Source organism: Chaetura pelagica, unplaced genomic scaffold (genome assembly GCF_000747805.2).
Source record: "Chaetura pelagica isolate M959 unplaced genomic scaffold, ChaPel_1.0 scaffold153, whole genome shotgun sequence".
NCBI lineage: Eukaryota > Metazoa > Chordata > Aves > Apodiformes > Apodidae > Chaetura > Chaetura pelagica.
This window is the reverse complement of record NW_009952707.1, coordinates 242,135-258,996: the sequence shown is the minus strand read 5'-3', so window position 1 is coordinate 258,996 and position 16,862 is coordinate 242,135.

Genomic DNA, 16,862 nt, shown 5'->3' with positions numbered 1-16,862 from the left:
AATGAGGTTTACTACAGCAGAATCTACCTTCCATTAGGATAAATAATTTTTACTGGAGCATAAATATTATCATTCTTTGATTATATGTTTCATTCTAATTTCCAGGAAGAAAAGTAGTAGATCCTATTTCTAGCCTAGAATAATAAAGAAAAAAAATGGTACCAAAGCAAACAGTGAATCTCAATGTCTCCCTGATTGTCTTTCACCCACTGGTTCCCCTCCACCCCAAGATCTGCACTGCAATTGATGTCTTTTCTCCCTACTCAAGTTGCAAACTGTTTGGGAAGAAGCTCAATCTTTGTTCTGAAAAACAACAACAACACTGTACCAGTTTACCCAAAGTACACTGACTGATCTACATGAATGAATGGCCTTTAAATCAGGTTCTCTACAGAAAATAAAAATAACCACTTCATTCCATTCCATTCAAGTTTTCAAGAGAAATACAGATTTTAATCTCTTTTATAGCTAATGTGGCTAATATTTTACTATACATTAAAAATAGGCACTTGGATTTAAAACCTTGTCTTCTAAATCTGAAAAGGCAAAAAAATAACTACCAAACTAATTGCCTTAGAAGCTACAGGAGAGAACTGACTGCAGTTAGAAGGAAGAAAAAAAAGAGGGGAGAACAAACTAGATTCACAGTAAAATTCAACAAAAATAAATTATTCACAGTAGCCTTCAATAGTGAAAATAACAACTCTGTCTAAAGTGTACACCGAAGAATCTAGTTAAATGCTTGAGTCCTCCCAGCAGTGCTATTAAAACCCAGAAAGTATTTCCTTCAGAAACGTTCGTTGATAGCAATGAAAGACCTACCTAGAAAATATGTATAAGTAGTTTCTGAATATATGAATAAGTGATTTTAGGTGAACACTAAACTACAAGTGTTACCGAATCTTCTTCATAGGTAAGTTTCCCACTTGTTTTCATCTAACCTCGCAGCACAGAACCCTGCAAGGCCCATGCAAGTGAGTACACTGATGCAGCTCTGCCCCCTCCTGGTCTGCCCGACATATGCAAGAGTCATGACAAGCGGACCAAGGAATTTGAGCACAGCCGCAACAGACTGACCACAGGCTAATCTGGTGGAAGTTATAGGACACGGAACTGTCCCACAATCACTTCTCTGGATTCTGATATGTCACTCACTAAGTGTCCATGGATAGAAAGGATCTTCTGAAACACAATTGCTTTTCTTTTTTTCTCTTAAGCTGATCTAGTTTTCTCTGTATAACCTCAATAAGCACTTAGCTAATGAGAGTGTTGAGAGACAACACCATGCTCAGATATGAGTAGTATCTCCTGCTTGCTTAAGTTAAAACTATGAAGTTTTACTTCATTTGATATTTTGTTTTACCCCAGCATTATGATATTGTCTTCTGAAGTCTCCTCCTTTAAGATGATTTTTCCATGTAATACATATACTCTAGGCTTGTTACCCAAAACAAAAATGCCAGCATACAAATAGAAACATGTCCCTCACTAGTCAGAAACGTAAATTTTTTTTTTTTTTTTAAAACTCCCACTTGGTTTCCATGGTAGCCTTTTCACCTTTACCACCCGAACAAGAGATTGCAAACTGCTTTGCACAATTGGGTCTCAGCAAGCTCAGAAACCGCCCCAGCAAATCAGAAAGCCACAGCAAAACTCTAGGATAAACACTGTTAAGGTAAACAAGTAACATGGGAAGTCATCTGCTTTAAGTGTTTTTAAGATGTTTGTCCAGTGTGAAAAATTATAATGGAAACTTGTAAAGATCAGAATAACAAGCTCATACTTTTAACATTTTTTAATCTCAAAAAAAGATTCCTTATTTTTTGTTCCATCTCCTCTGAAAACAACCTGGAAAAGGGATCATATTTGGGCGTTGGCCTTTCATGGCAATCAGAGTGTTGCAGCTGAGTTTGGCACCTGAATACAATTGCATTATAAAATCAATAGCTAAATCCCAAAGTTAGCTTTCTGAACACTGAGAATAGGGGGACAAGTAGGAGCATGTATCAAAGCAGTTTAGAAAAAACAAACGTTCTTATGGGCACCAGAAAATTATTCCAAATTGATATGTAAATATTCTAGTAAAAGGCTTATAAACAACCAAAGAACTCTTCATACAGTTTTGTTTACAGTATGGTCAGGAATTATGCTGAAGAGGGACTTAACCCCAAATTGTAAGTAGAGTCAGAAATTCCAAGTCTCACTGTCACCTGAAGCACTCACAAAAGGATCAGCTCTAACTTCCCAGCCCCAAGAACAGTATCTGTCTTTACTTTTAAAATAAACAGGACTTTGTCAGGACTTCCACTAGCACAGGCTATGATGGAAATAAGATGCGATATTGTCTCTTTTATTTCCTGGAGAATTATGTGTTTAGAAATGTTTTTTTTGTTATAGGTATAGGCCTTTCCAGGTAAATACCAAAGAAACTGCTTTAAGGGGGAAAAATTATGTTTATACATGCAGATTGACAAGCTACTCACAAGTTTTACTGCAGTCAGATGTAGGAGTGAACAGCACTAATGATTTTAGAACCCCTTCACACTGATGTATTAAAATATTAGAAAATATTATAATATTTTAATCAAACATTAGTGTATTCTGATTTCCTGCACAGTAAGTTTACAATTAATTAAGTTCCATTTCAGTTCCAAAGAGATATAATTGCCCACTTTGGAGATAGAAGAATTGGTTTGATCATACTCTGTTATAATTTGAGTTTATTATGCTGATTTACAGAAGTCTGGAATAATTCCATGCTAATTACATACCTACCAACTACTTTCCTTTTCTAGCTGTTATATCTTGTCAATTACTGACTGTAACATTCTGAATATCCTGCACTGGTTCTTACAGATGTACTTATAAGTTTAAGCAAGATTGCTCAGATTTCAATAAAAATATAGTCATGGAAAAGCAGGGGAACATTTTCATCTCTCCGTAAGTGCAATACTAGGAGAAAACATTATAATGAAGGGAGTAGGAGCCATCAACTTTAAGAAATGTAACCCTTAGTTAAAAAACACCTAAACGTTTCCTCAGAGCAAGCTAATGCATCCACAGATATAAGAACTTTGAATCTGGAAGAAAAACCAGAGAGATGTCATTTCTTGGCATCCAAATCAGCAGAACTGTTAGAATCACAGGTGGATCTGAAACAGGCTGTTAAAACTCACACCAGCAAACTTCCCTTCTGGATCATCCCTCTTTCACTTGGTGGCATTTGTGGCACCCTGCCACAACCTCATCAGTCAGGTTCAGATCCAAAACTCCCGCTCCCTAGGCTCACACCAGAGCTGACTGTCTGATTGGAAGCAACACCTTGATATTAGCTGTACATAATTATTATTCTTCCACACGTAAAAAATCACCATTTCCACCAAAACCATTAAAGACTTGCAGAGATTATCTGACAATCTAACATCCACAAACATATAACAGTTACACTTTTGACCAGTGGGAAGTAGCCAGCTACAATAATCAGCCAAGAGTTTTAATGTTCCATTTTCCAGTGTTCATTTCTGTACTTGCACTGCTCGGAAGTGTTTAGATACACTGTATAGTAATACATTAATAATCTCTCATACATTATATCTGAATATAACCAGTCTGCCCATGCACTCCACTGAGATTCTTAACATTCATTAACAATCATCCTACACTTTGAGGAAAAAGAATGTTCTGCCTTTACTACTTTTAAATTAATAGATAGCATAGAATACATTCTTTCAGGTCCATTTCCACCATTAATATACTTCTTTTTCCTATGGCTGTACTATTTAGACAACTAGTTATTTTACAGTGTTACTAGTTTTTTTCCACAGAAGCAGCTTCTGCCTCTACTGATTTGGCGATTCAGCAATTTCAGTATTTCCAGCTAAAAAGAAAACCACCAAAAAAGAAAGGAAAACGGGGAGTTTTCTCCTCTTCAGCTAGGAAGATGCTAGTGCTTTTGCTGTATGCATTGATGTAATAACTCTATATAGGTGATGACAGAGAGACTCATTCCCTTTCCCTGGCAGGAAAGAGAATTCCTTTGTTCCACTATGTAGCAGCGTCACTTTCTGAAGTTCCAGTCAATGCTTCTATCACTGTTCAAAACCTCTTCAGTTCACAAGATTTTATATTCCTATTACATACTTTTCTCTGGCTTTCTTTAATCACTCCTTCTCGCCTCTCTGCCTTCAGCATCTCACTGCCTGTTCTGTCCAGGGAAGATCCAGAGACCTTTATTTCATTCAGAGCTCTTCATTGCAAGAGACTATAACAAATCACAGCTACTTAAGTCTATTCTTTAGAAAAATTCCCAGACCTGCTACTGCTTTAATCTTATCCAAAGAAAGCCTCTCAGAAAAACACTGCTCCTTCTAGCTGCCTTCTCCCATTAAGGGTCTATAACATCTCTTACCCACTCACAGAAGGTGCAACTCTGTGCACTTAATTTGTTGGGAAGAATCTAAGCTTTGACCAGAGATGAGATCTGAAACTCAGAAAGGGCTTCCTGTCAGTCTTGTTAGAAAGAAAAACAGTGTTTTGAGATCTGAAATCCTTAGACTAATTTGGATGTGTCTACATCTGTATTCTTCAGCTAGGTAGTGGGCTGCTTACTTCCATTTTTTCTGCCTTCAAACAATAGTACACATACTAATAATTAATGCTAATAATCAGTGGTTATTTAATTATAGGATTAGTCTGAACGCACATTTTCTGCTTTAATTCTATTGCCTTCAAAATCTATTGGAACTTTCAATCAAAATTAAAAGGGAAAGTAAAAAAGACTCTTCAGGTTTTTGAATACAAATAATCTTTACAATACATGTGACACAGTCATAATGGTGGAAAAAGACTCAAACACTTTTTGGCTGAATAAAAATTAACTTTAGAAGTTTTTACTGTAATTTAAAAACCTATATTTTCATATACATATGTTCTAATTTGTTAATCTTATGCTTCCAAGAGCAAAAAAAAAAGACATAATCACTCTGCCTTTGGGGGTTAACAGAACCCTTGTGACTACTTGTAACCATGGAAATAAAGAGCTAGTCAGAGCCCAACATCAAACTAACAGAGGTGCTGAGAGACAGAAAATAGATATAAGACGAATTTGCTACACATGAAAGCTAACTGGACCTGTACCAACTGCATTAACAACATAGAAGGCAATGTCCACAAAGCCTTTTGAATGCTTAAAAGCACACAGCATTTACTGTGGCTTCTCACTGAAAAGAAAGGAAATGCCTTTCAAAGTCTGGTTTTAAAGCACTGAGTGCATCTGAACTCGTTTAAAAGCAGAAACCAAATAAGGTAAAATGGCTACTATGTGAATAGGAACAGAAACAATATGCATGAAAAGAAGGCCCTGTTCAAGAGAAAAGATTGTATTTATGGAAATGATGCAACCAATGGACAGTGACATCTGAGTTAGTCTGTACCAAGCATCATTAAAAATGTTCCCTCATCATCTGGAGAAAGCCTCAAATTTAACTGACACTGAAATACTCAAGACTAGCAATCACTCAGATGATGATTTATTTATCAAAAAATCTGCCTTACAATTGTAAGATGTATGTGTATTTAACTGCCTTCTCTGTGACAGGCCAAACCCACAAAACATATTTTTAACCAATCACAATTACAATCCTTAAATGTAGTATCATCAAAATAAGACACCTTTGGAGAAAAGGAAAACACAGATTCCTTGCTGTAATAAGCAAGCTATGACCAACAGCAGAAGGAAAATCTTCTCAGCAGTACTGCTCAATAAATTACATCATATTGGAGACTAAAATTACACATATACAGAGCAAAAAATGCAACATATGTGCACATTACTGATATTACTCAGGTGTGTGATGACTCAAAAGAGCCAAAATGTGTCAGCATGATGAAACAGATACTCTCTTACTCTTACAGCATTAGCATAATTACACAAATTGATCAGGCCTCCCTCTCTGTCCTTCTGTCTTTAGCCCAGTGATAACTACACAAACAGAACTCCCTTGCAGTTCCCCTCCTGGCTTCAGGAAGCCTGCAAGTTCACCTGCGCAACAGCAGTGTTTCTCAGCCACAGTAATTTATATGTCCAGCTGACCCAAATGACAATACCAGGCTTCCTAAAATGAGCTCAGCACAGACTTGTATTTAAGCTTTAAAATTGTGCCATGAAGGTATATGAATCCACAAGGTTTAACATCTTAAAGGAAAGCCTGGCTTGCCCTTTCTTTTCTGTAGGTCCACAGGATTCTACACAGCATGTAGGATATGTCAGCTTTACTTTCCCAGATACAAGAAAAGAAAGACAGATTAATTCTGCAGACTTTTATAATAGACATCATTTTCTCATCTTCTTTGTCCATTTGTCTATTTGTTTTCTATGGAAGCAAAGCACAGATCCTTAGGTCATAAACGTACTGCAGATTTCTGTCAGCATGACTGTGCTGACTAGGGTTGTAAGTAGTTGAGATATCATTTAAATATGATAGTATTGGTAGTTGTACTTGCAAAAAAAAAAAAGAAAAATAAATAAAATAGTAAAATGCCTTAGACAAGATACTGGGAATCCCAGACAGAGTTGTAACTCAACACATTATCAGGACTAATTGAATGCCAAAAATAAAGAGATCTTCTGGGCCTATATTAAATAAATGAAATAAACATCCACTGTTTCTCACATGTATGATCTTCTGTTTCCCCACACTGCCATTTGTTTGCCCCATTTACCACAACTGTTTTTCAAGTCTTCATAAAATTTTAAATTGACAATCAGGTTAATGCCATGAAAAATGAAGATACTCTCTGGATGGTTTCTTGTAATTTCTTTATCATCTTATTTGATTCTTCAGTTTCAGAGATACCTTGCACAACTTTGCAGATATGCTCAGTTAAGGGTAAACTAATTACATTAATTAGTTTAAATTTCATTATTATGTCTATGGAAATCCCCAGATCCTATAGTTTAACTGTAATATTTTAACAAGGGTAAAAATTGAAGAAACCTCAGTGTTCTGTTCTTGAAATTAATGATGCAAATAAAATACTATGCATTATGGGCTTTCAATAAAATAGCAGCTTCCATGAGCCTTTTTTAAATTATTATTTTATTGGAATGGGCTCCTTTGCTGCTTAAACACTTTCAAAAATATTACCTCTCTATCTGTTTTGCTGGCACAGTAGCTGGCATCCTAGAATCCACTCCTAATGAAAATTACTACTGCTTTATACTAGTTACTGCAATGCTACTAATATTTTAGAAATATTACATAAAAAATCCAGTATATTACAAAACCCAGATGGATTCAATAGGGCTAACAGAAATGTAACTTATAAGAGAATGTACTTCTAGTATTTCAAGAGAATTATCTTGGCTAAACTTAATATTTTCTTTTGTGTGTGTGTGATTTTTTTTTCGAGTAATTTTTGGGAACTCACTCATTGTTCATGAGAAATACCAAATGCAATAGGTAGAAATGTTTGAACAAAGGCCAAATAATAGGAGTCTGCTTACTTCATTAGTGGCAAAATCTATATATTGGTTAATTAACGAAATTGCTGATTATCGTAAATTATTTTTGTGGAAGTTTAGCCTTTGATCCTCTGAACCTCAAGCTAGTACCTAATAACACAAAAAGACAACACAAAAAAATAATTAGGTGTACCATAACAGAACACTGGCAAAAAGTGCAGGACCATGGTTTATCTTGTATTTCAGTGGAGAATACTGAGAGACTTCAGAAATATGAAGGATGCTCTAAACCAATACCTGAAGTAATCCTATCCTCCTTTAACTACAAAACCCCCTAAAATTTCAGAGATACAGATTCAGAAATGTTTAAGTAAAACATTTACTTTGAAAAGAAAGATTTGGTCTGAAGCAGCTTTGTGAGTCTATGGATCTCTTCTTTTGTGTACTAAGCATAAGATCACCCTGAATATTTGTTTACTAAACAGGTATGTACCACTAAAGTGAAAAAGAAGCCTAATTGTGCGTTGACAAGCTGAGAGCACTGGTCAATCTTTCAGCTCTTTTATTGGACTGCATTTCGTTACTCACTACTAACTTGATCTCCATACTTACTGATACTGTCTTTAGTTCCAAGGACAGCTTTACATCCAGGTCCCAATTCAAGGCACAAAAACCTGAAAGAAACACAACAAAGATCAGATCATTCACCAAAGATCTGATCCAGAAATCACTTTGGGGAGTCAGTCATTCGACTTACTGAGATATAAATCAGATTTCTAAAAAGCAGACATTCAATTCATTATTTCAGCAAAGTGTATGCTGTAATTAATGTATTTATCCACCTTTACTAATCCTTGAATGCTTGACTTTTTTACATGCAGTGTATCTTTTTTTTCATAGATTTTGTAGTCATGGAACCAATAGCTTGTATCAAATAATAAACAATACATTAAAGAACAGTCATTAAGATCAGAGTAAAAGCAGCCTGATGAAACTGTACTTTTAGTGGTCATGTTATATTTAAGTAAAATCATACCACAGATGATACAGGTCTTGTTTATGCCATGTTAGCATTTTCCAAGACAAAATTAAAAGAATTACGGAGGAAAAACTATACACTACTTTATGCCATCAATATAATTAAGAATGACACAGCATAAGGATTATGGGAACAAACCCACGGAAATTCAAAATAATTGGCTACCCCAAGCTGCTACTTCCAACTTGGAGTTTGAATTAATTAAAAGATCAGGTCTAAAATAACAGTAGAAAACCACATACCTAAAAGGATGATTACTCTCATAAAAAGCCAGAGGAGTCTTTTAGCATAGAATTCCTTCTCACAGAAGGAAAGAGTTCAAAGTAGCATACCAACTTTGACACAGAGACAGGCTCAGCTTGGTTCAGCTCTTTGACTGAGACATCCTGCAGGAGGAGCATGAGAAGAACCACTGAACCAGACTTTATTTAGCTGGGTGTTGCCAGTTTGTTGGTTATTAAGTTGTTAAGACTCCCCTGTAATCTTGTGCATTACTGCTCAGTTTCTGGTCCATATGTTGATCCATAAGCCACCTGAAGATGATATAAACCTGTTAAAAAAACACATCCATAAAAGCAAAGAAATAGTGGGAAACAAACATACTAAAAGAATACACGAAGTATCTTAAGTGTCATTTTATGTGAAAATCATTTAAGTAACACTGAACAAGTGCAATTGACCATTGGCATTTATTTGAAAAAATGGCAGTGTTTTGTTTGTTTATTAAAATGCATTGATTAACATATCCTTCAGAAAGCTGTAGCACTCAGAGCAAGCCATAACCCTCTACTTAGGCTGCACCATCTGCACTGTCCTGGGCCCATGAAGCAGCCTCCTGGTCTCTTATTTATCTGACAACAATGAAAATTCTAGTCATGCTCCCTCCACTCACTCCATGTTCAAGCTGCATTATCATCGTTTCAAGAAACTTCAAAAGGATTGACTTAAGAACAGTGTGAATATTATCCAGACCAGTCTTCCTATTTCCTTCTTTGCTTGTCTTGCAACATATGCTCATGGATGAGTGAATAGGTCAATGTTATGTCTAAGATGAATAGTGTAACAAATCACTTTCAGGTTCCTTTTGATCCCACAGTGCTGAAGAATATTTTTTCATTGGTGCTTCTTCAGAAGTTAAAAGAAAAAAGAATTGTTCTCAAAGAATTGAAAAATAATTTACACAGTGGAAATCATACTCTAAAGGTCCTAATTTTCAGCTTTGTGGCTACATCATATGTAAATAGAAACATCGGGTCGATATCAAAGAAGTTCAATATGCAATAACAGTTAAAATTTATGCCACTCCCAGTGACATGTACATAATTAATAATCAGATTTCTGAAGTCACTGAAGTGGGTGTGGAGAGGGTGGGGCCTGTATCAGTTGTGGTAGCTGTGCTTCAAGTACAAATTTACTGCAACACAATAAGGTCAAGACTGACAGCAAACTTCATTTCAAGTGACTCGCAGATTCAGAAGCACATACTACACACAGCAGAAAGCAGCTTGGGCTCCCTCTTCAAGACCAGTAAGTCCAGATTGTTCTCAAGCTGCAGTTGTATGGACAAGTGCAGGAGGAATGAGCGGCCAGTAAAGTCCAGTGTCACAGTGGAGCAGGACAACTGTGTGAATGCACTGAGTCAAATGATGCAGAACCTCCTGGCTACCACTAATGGTGAAGAAGTGGAGAATTAAGTCCCCTTGTTGTCCTTCATTAAATCCCTTTCTTTAAAACTCGTGAGACTGTAGTAACAGTACAGATGAGAATCCATTTAGTATGACATTGGCACTTAAGATTTCAACAACCAAGATCAACTAAACATACCAAACACAATGGATGCCAGTTCACTAGTGTGAAATAAAATGGGCAAAGACAAGTAGCCTTCTGCCTCTCCTAGCCAAGTTTTGTTGCTGAAAAAAAGAGTCAAATTACCCTTACAACACATGCACTCAGTGTGAATTTCTGGTACTTCTTAGCTTCAGTTCCCATTCTTCACATACGCTAGTCAGTGGCTTCTGAGCATGCAAATCAGATGGCTACATCAGGGCTCAAAGGCTGGTGGGGCCAAGGGGTGGTCTATGAAGATGAAGGAAGACAGGGAAATGCACAGCAAGCTGGTTGGACTGGTAGTTCCACTTCATATTGTGTACAAGGTTCCAGTGCCTGCCATACCTCAGCAATCCCAAAATTTTGCCCTTTCTTCTCATCAGTCTTTTTCCCAAGCACCTTCAGGAGCACGTGTTTATCTTCTGTCATGACTATTTTGTCATTTGTTTAGAGCTGACTGGGATTTAAAATTCACAAAGATTTTCCTCTTAATGAACAGACAGATGAAGTTCTAGAACTATATTGCAATAGGCAAACTACTTGATAGTTGCTAGATTTTGGAAACAGGTTGTAAATTGGCATCCAGTTCATACTTACACAATGTAAATATTGCAAACTGAATCTACCTCATGCATGTAGCTTGTCTTTGTATATAATTAATTAACACATACTATCTTTTCTGCTATTTGTGCTAGTCACTGGAATTTAGCCCCAACATACGTTACTATGGATTCCTTTTTGTTGCCTTTTTCAGTCACTGAAATGGCACATCCATCTTATGGCATATGCTGTATATATATTTTTTATCAAATCACAGCAAAACATTCCTGTGGACTAACTTTAATTCTGTCAGTAAACTGACCTTTTTTTTTTTTTAACATGAAATGGACAGAAAATGTAGATGGGGAAAGACAACACTAAGACAGAATATGAGTGAGCACTACTATGAGAACAGATTTTACAGGATTATGTTAAATATCCTTTAGATTGTAAAGATGTCAGCTAATATAAAACTCTAAAATACCAGCTGCTGTCCAAATAGATCACAAAATGAAAGTCCCCACGCTGAGCAGGGCTTAAAATAGAGCAGCTGATGAGTAAGATGGTATCTCTTATATAAACTTCACATTTCATGCACTCAGACTTCATTGTCAAATCCTCCTGGGGTTGCTACATTCTATGAAAAATCTGCAGCAGAATAAAAGCCCAAAATTGTTTGACTTTTCAGCCTTTAAAATGCAGTTGTTATTTTCATGCCACACAGAAACTCCCTTCTAGTCTGCTTTGTGATTCATGTGTTTGGCTGAATAACTTTCCTGGAACTCAGAACAAGAGGGAAACCTTCCCTAAGTACTTCCTGTCTTTCTACATGTACTAATAACAAGAGGGAGTCCTCCCACCTTTGCCATTTACAACACAACAGGCACACTTACTGGTTTGATATACCCATAAGCCTCAGAAATAGTCTGCCTTTCCTCTGTTTTTAAAATGGTATGCATTTTCTCTGGCAACAAAAACGTTGTCTCTCTAACATTAATATATATCAAAGCAATATTAGTAGACTACTTAGATAATTGTCTGCAGGCAACAGAGAAATCATAGCTCACTCTGAACATAAAAGATGCATTGTTTTTTATCTTTAAAAGATGGTTCATGTCTACAGTTTATTACAATGTTGAATGCAAGTTACCTTAAAAAGCTGCCAGGAATATACAAACATGGAATGTTGAGTATACAAACATGAATCTACAATCTGTGACGTGTTCTTAGCCTTGCAGGCCTTACTCTACACGCCTAATGGAGCCAAAATGAATTCAATGCCAAATTTTGGCTCTGTAAGAATTAGGTAAAAACTACAGAACAAGGTCTAGAATATTTAGAAAATGAAATGGGAAAAAAAAAAAATAATTAAAAAAAACTGTCCCAATGTCATTTTACAGCCTGTTAATCTGGAAATCCTACATGAATGGATTCAAATGACACATCCTCTAATAAAATCATGGATTGTTAAGTGATCTGCTTCTCCTAGAGCTATCAGCACTAACTGCAAATAGAATCAAGTTCTTTAATATTTCATAGCTCCTTTTCAGAATATGAGTCCTAAGCATCATGTTTTCCTTGTATTTGGAAAACAGCTAAAATGCTTTGTGTAACTGACATGAAAAAAATAACCAGAGATGGCTTACCAGACTCTAAGAAGGCTACCAGCAAGGTACTGCAGCTCTAATTGTGGCTTTGTGTCTGACTTGGTATGTGGGTGTAACCCTGGCCAACTCATTTAATCTCCAGGCCTGTTTTTCCAATCTGTAAAAGGGGTGACATTATAGTTATTTAATGAATACAGTCTGTGGCTCTTAATTAGTTAAAAAAAATTACTCTTCAAATACTGAAATTACATTTACAATCCCAGCTATCCCTTTTTGTTCAGTTGATTTAGCTTCTTATTTACCACTTAAAACACACAAATCAAGGCTGGTTGAAAAGCTTTCTCTGGTCGTTACCAAAGGGAAAGTCTTGTTGCTTTTTCTCCTCACTGATTCTTACCCTCATTTCAAGCCAAAGCTGCATAGGTACTGCCTTGCTCTGGCTATTTTGTGAAATTTAGTTCACAAATTGGATAATTTTGCTATTGTTAAATGAAGCTTTAATCCAATAGCAAATTAAGCTTTAACCTGTCATAGGAGTGTTGTTTCTCTCCTGAAATGCAGCAACAGATTTTTTTCAGTGTTCTAAGACAAAGATTATCTTTCTCATGCCACTGTTAGAGAGAAGCTGCCATCCCTCTTACAAGAATGCAAACAGATAAGGAAAAAAAATAAAAGAGTTATGAAAGCTATAGCTTTCCTTGCTACTAAGAAACAGATTAGTCTTAGTCAAAGAAAGCAATACAGTTTCAAATTAAAAATACTCCAAGTATGGATACAAATTTTTTCAATAAATAAAAATGGTAAATAAAGCTTTAGAAAAACTAAAAAAAGTAGGAAGACAAGCTTCTAATGGAAAGGTCTTGTTATTTAAAAAGGTTGTAGCCTTCTAAGATTTTTAATTTCAGATATTATATTCACTAAAATTGTATTAATGTATTTAAAACTTACCACCTCTTCTTCAAGTTCAGACTTCCAATCTCTGAAAACCTAATTAAATTTCATACATTTTTAATGAAGTAGGAACTCTGAAAGTGCTTCAACCTCCATTAAGTGTGAATCCAGATAAAGATAGAAATCTTTCCTCCTAAGCCTTCCATAAAGATTAAAAAAACATTGCAGGGTACTTAGAATTTCTTAACTCCCTGGCTTTAGCCTCATTTTCCTCACCAGATTCTTCTTCCTGTTCTTGTTATGCTGCCAGATATTGGATTGCCAACTCTTATGAGTTCCTATTGAGTCTCAGAGTATTAATTGGTGTTCTTAGACACCACAGGGCTGAAATCAATTGACTGTATAAAAATCTTCTCTCCTTTTCTGAAACAAGCTTTTAGCCCTTGAAACTATGATGAAGGTTGTGAGGATGAGGAATGAATTTTACAAAGCTCAGAAAGAAGCAGGCACGTGAAAAAGTCAACATGTGTGGCTTTATATTGATGATTTTTAATGCTCAAATTTGGAAATATCGTGGTATCTTTACACGAGTGTCTATACAAACAAAAGCAGGAAAACCAAATATTCCTCTGCCCTTGGTGTTGTAATATCTCAAGAATTCGAAGAACCTAGAAAAGAATGAGTAAGCAATAGCTCATTAAGACAAAACTTTTGTTTTGAAGCAGTTTGAGCCAGCCACACATGACCTGTGACAGACTATATAGTAAACAGACCACCTCCGTGGCCACCTTTTTGCATCAAGTTTCCAGTTTCTTCTGTCCTCACAGTTGGGCTGAAGCATGGCACCAGCTTTGTGTAACAGGGTGAGAAATATGGCTTGGTGTGGATCTGGGGTTTTGGAAGTATAAACAGAACAAGAAATCAAAGTATTTGAGCTATTAGGTCTTGCTGATCTCCTATGAGCTAGAACTTCTGCCTGTAAGATCATAGCTTGTATGTCAAAAGTCAAGTGGTGGAGGGTTAATCCAGCAAGTTCATATTACATGTCTGATAACCTAGAAATAAAAAGCAGCTGTTTAAAATGCTGCAAAACAGCTGGATCCACAGTTAGGTGTTCAAATATACAGCACATCTTGGACATACTTTGGAAAGCATAAAAAATAAACACGTAAAAATTTATCTCCAAACTATTTTACAAAAACTCAAGCTACAAAGACAGATTTTTGTCCCTCCATACCTCTAACTGGGGTCATGAGTCATGTTTCAAAGAAAACACAACCAAAACATCAAAGGACTAACTTGGCAGGTTACTTCTGAGCATCTGTTGTTGCAGATTTTTACAGGGACTGTCTGAAGGCAACCCCCCTCCAAAAAAAAATTAATTTAAAAAAATCAGGTTTTGGGTTATCATTTGAGAACTAGACTCCTTCTTATGAATGTAACCAGATATTTAGATTGAAAAATAAAAAAATAAATCTTTCAAATCTTAAAGTGAAACCTGATATAGGCTGCATTTAATGATGATACCTGATGTTCCTCACAGTCAAAACCATAAGACCAGGAAAATGGTGTCTGTTCCAATGCAAATACAGTAACGAAAATCAACTGGCTGGAACATAGGCTAGTTGTTCCAATATTCTATTCATAAAGCACAACTTTCAGTACAATCACTGCATAGTACAGTCTTCCTCATTTTAAATCATAATTTTAAGGCAGAAATCAGACTACATTCTGGTGTTTAAACATGGCATAACCATTAACATATGAAGATGGTTAAGGAGGCAGCTAAATTTCTGCTTAACGCCTAATTTACCACCTTCTTTAAAAAAACCAACAAAAACATAAAATCTGAAAATAAATCAGGTGAGAGTTGATAGGAGGAGGATATGCTTTCACTACTGTTTCAGACACACCCGTGCATAGTGCTCTGAGCAGAACACAGATCCAAGCTGGTCCTTCTAGCAAGTTCCACAGTTTGTGCCCTGATCTCATGTTCAAGTGCTCCTTCAAGTTCTCCCCTTCAAGGAGAAAGCATTCTACCTTTGCTCAAGCCTTACCTCTTTGCTCTTTGTGTTTAGAAATGTGTGGTAGAAGGGTAATGCAAACCCTTTTCCAGCAACAGTAGCTGAAATTGGGTCTCATTAAACTTCAAACTGTGATTTCTTAGCTCTTTGGTGGCAAACTTTGCACCCTTTAAAATTTTAAGGTCTAATAGTCACCTACAAGATGCCTTACTGACCTACAGAGAGAAATTCCCTGCACTGCACTTGAAGAAAAAATCTATTTTGAAAAAAGTTGAAAAACAGGATTGATATGTATCATCATATGCTGAAGATCAGAATTTAATTAACCAGCTGCTGTTATTTTATTTAATATCTCATGAATAGAAACTACAGTATAAAAACTATTCAAAACAATCATTTACTGGGAAATATAACATATGGCCTGCTAAGCTGCTTCCCTACAGAAAGAGCTAAAGATCATTACTCTTGGCATCATTCCCTACAACAGTCACTGGGCTCATTAAAACAGACAGTATGTGATCCGAGTCCATAAGGAAGATTGTTTCTTCAGGTGGGTAGAAACAATGATGAAACTACAAATACTTGCATGAAAGAAGTAGTCAAGGAGATTTCTCCACCTCCATAACTTCTGTGCACTAAAACAAATCAACATGGCACCACTAAAGCAGTTGCTGAAAAAGAGGATGCATTTTCTCCTTTTTCTTCATGGTATATATACATTTCCATCTTGTTCATGTATGGAATTTCATTTAACTTGTACTGCAAGAGGGTTTTCTCTGGAGTAGGAATATCCTGATGTGAACAGGAAGCTTGCATCCAGCAGGGGCCACCTGTTGCCTGTATCTAGTTCCAATTCCATGAGGTGGAAACCAAATCTTAATGCTGTCATAGGACGAGTTGATGTCCTGTGATAAGAGGATTGAGCAACCACAACCATGCTGTGATGTCATTGTGCTGCAACCCAAGCCTCTCTGGTGATGCCATACTAGTAAATGTGAACCAAACACTTCTGATGTGGACAGGAAATGTTAAGACAATTACTATGTGGCAACGATAATCTGATGGAGCAACAATACAATCACATTTAGAAGACGATTGCACTTGAAAGCAGCCACACTGTGATTATGTTCTTGCAACACATCCCGTTTGCATGCCAGCACATGGCTTATCTAAATATAGACGGTACAGTAGAGGGCTTTACTATGTCCCATCATTGGCCTTTTTCACTTGCTGAATAAAATTATTGCTACTTAAGAGCATCATGATCCCACTGGGAGACAGTAAGAGCATTTTATGGTAGTGAAACCGACGGCAGCAACGCAGACGAGCTCGAGAAATCCTGAACGGCGCTCTGGGGCTGTTATTGTGCGAGGGCTCACAAAATACAGCGCAGGATGCGGTATTAACCGTGCACGGGCACGCAGACAGGGCGCCGGGCAGACCCCGGCCCAGGAGCTGCCAGCCCCGAGTGA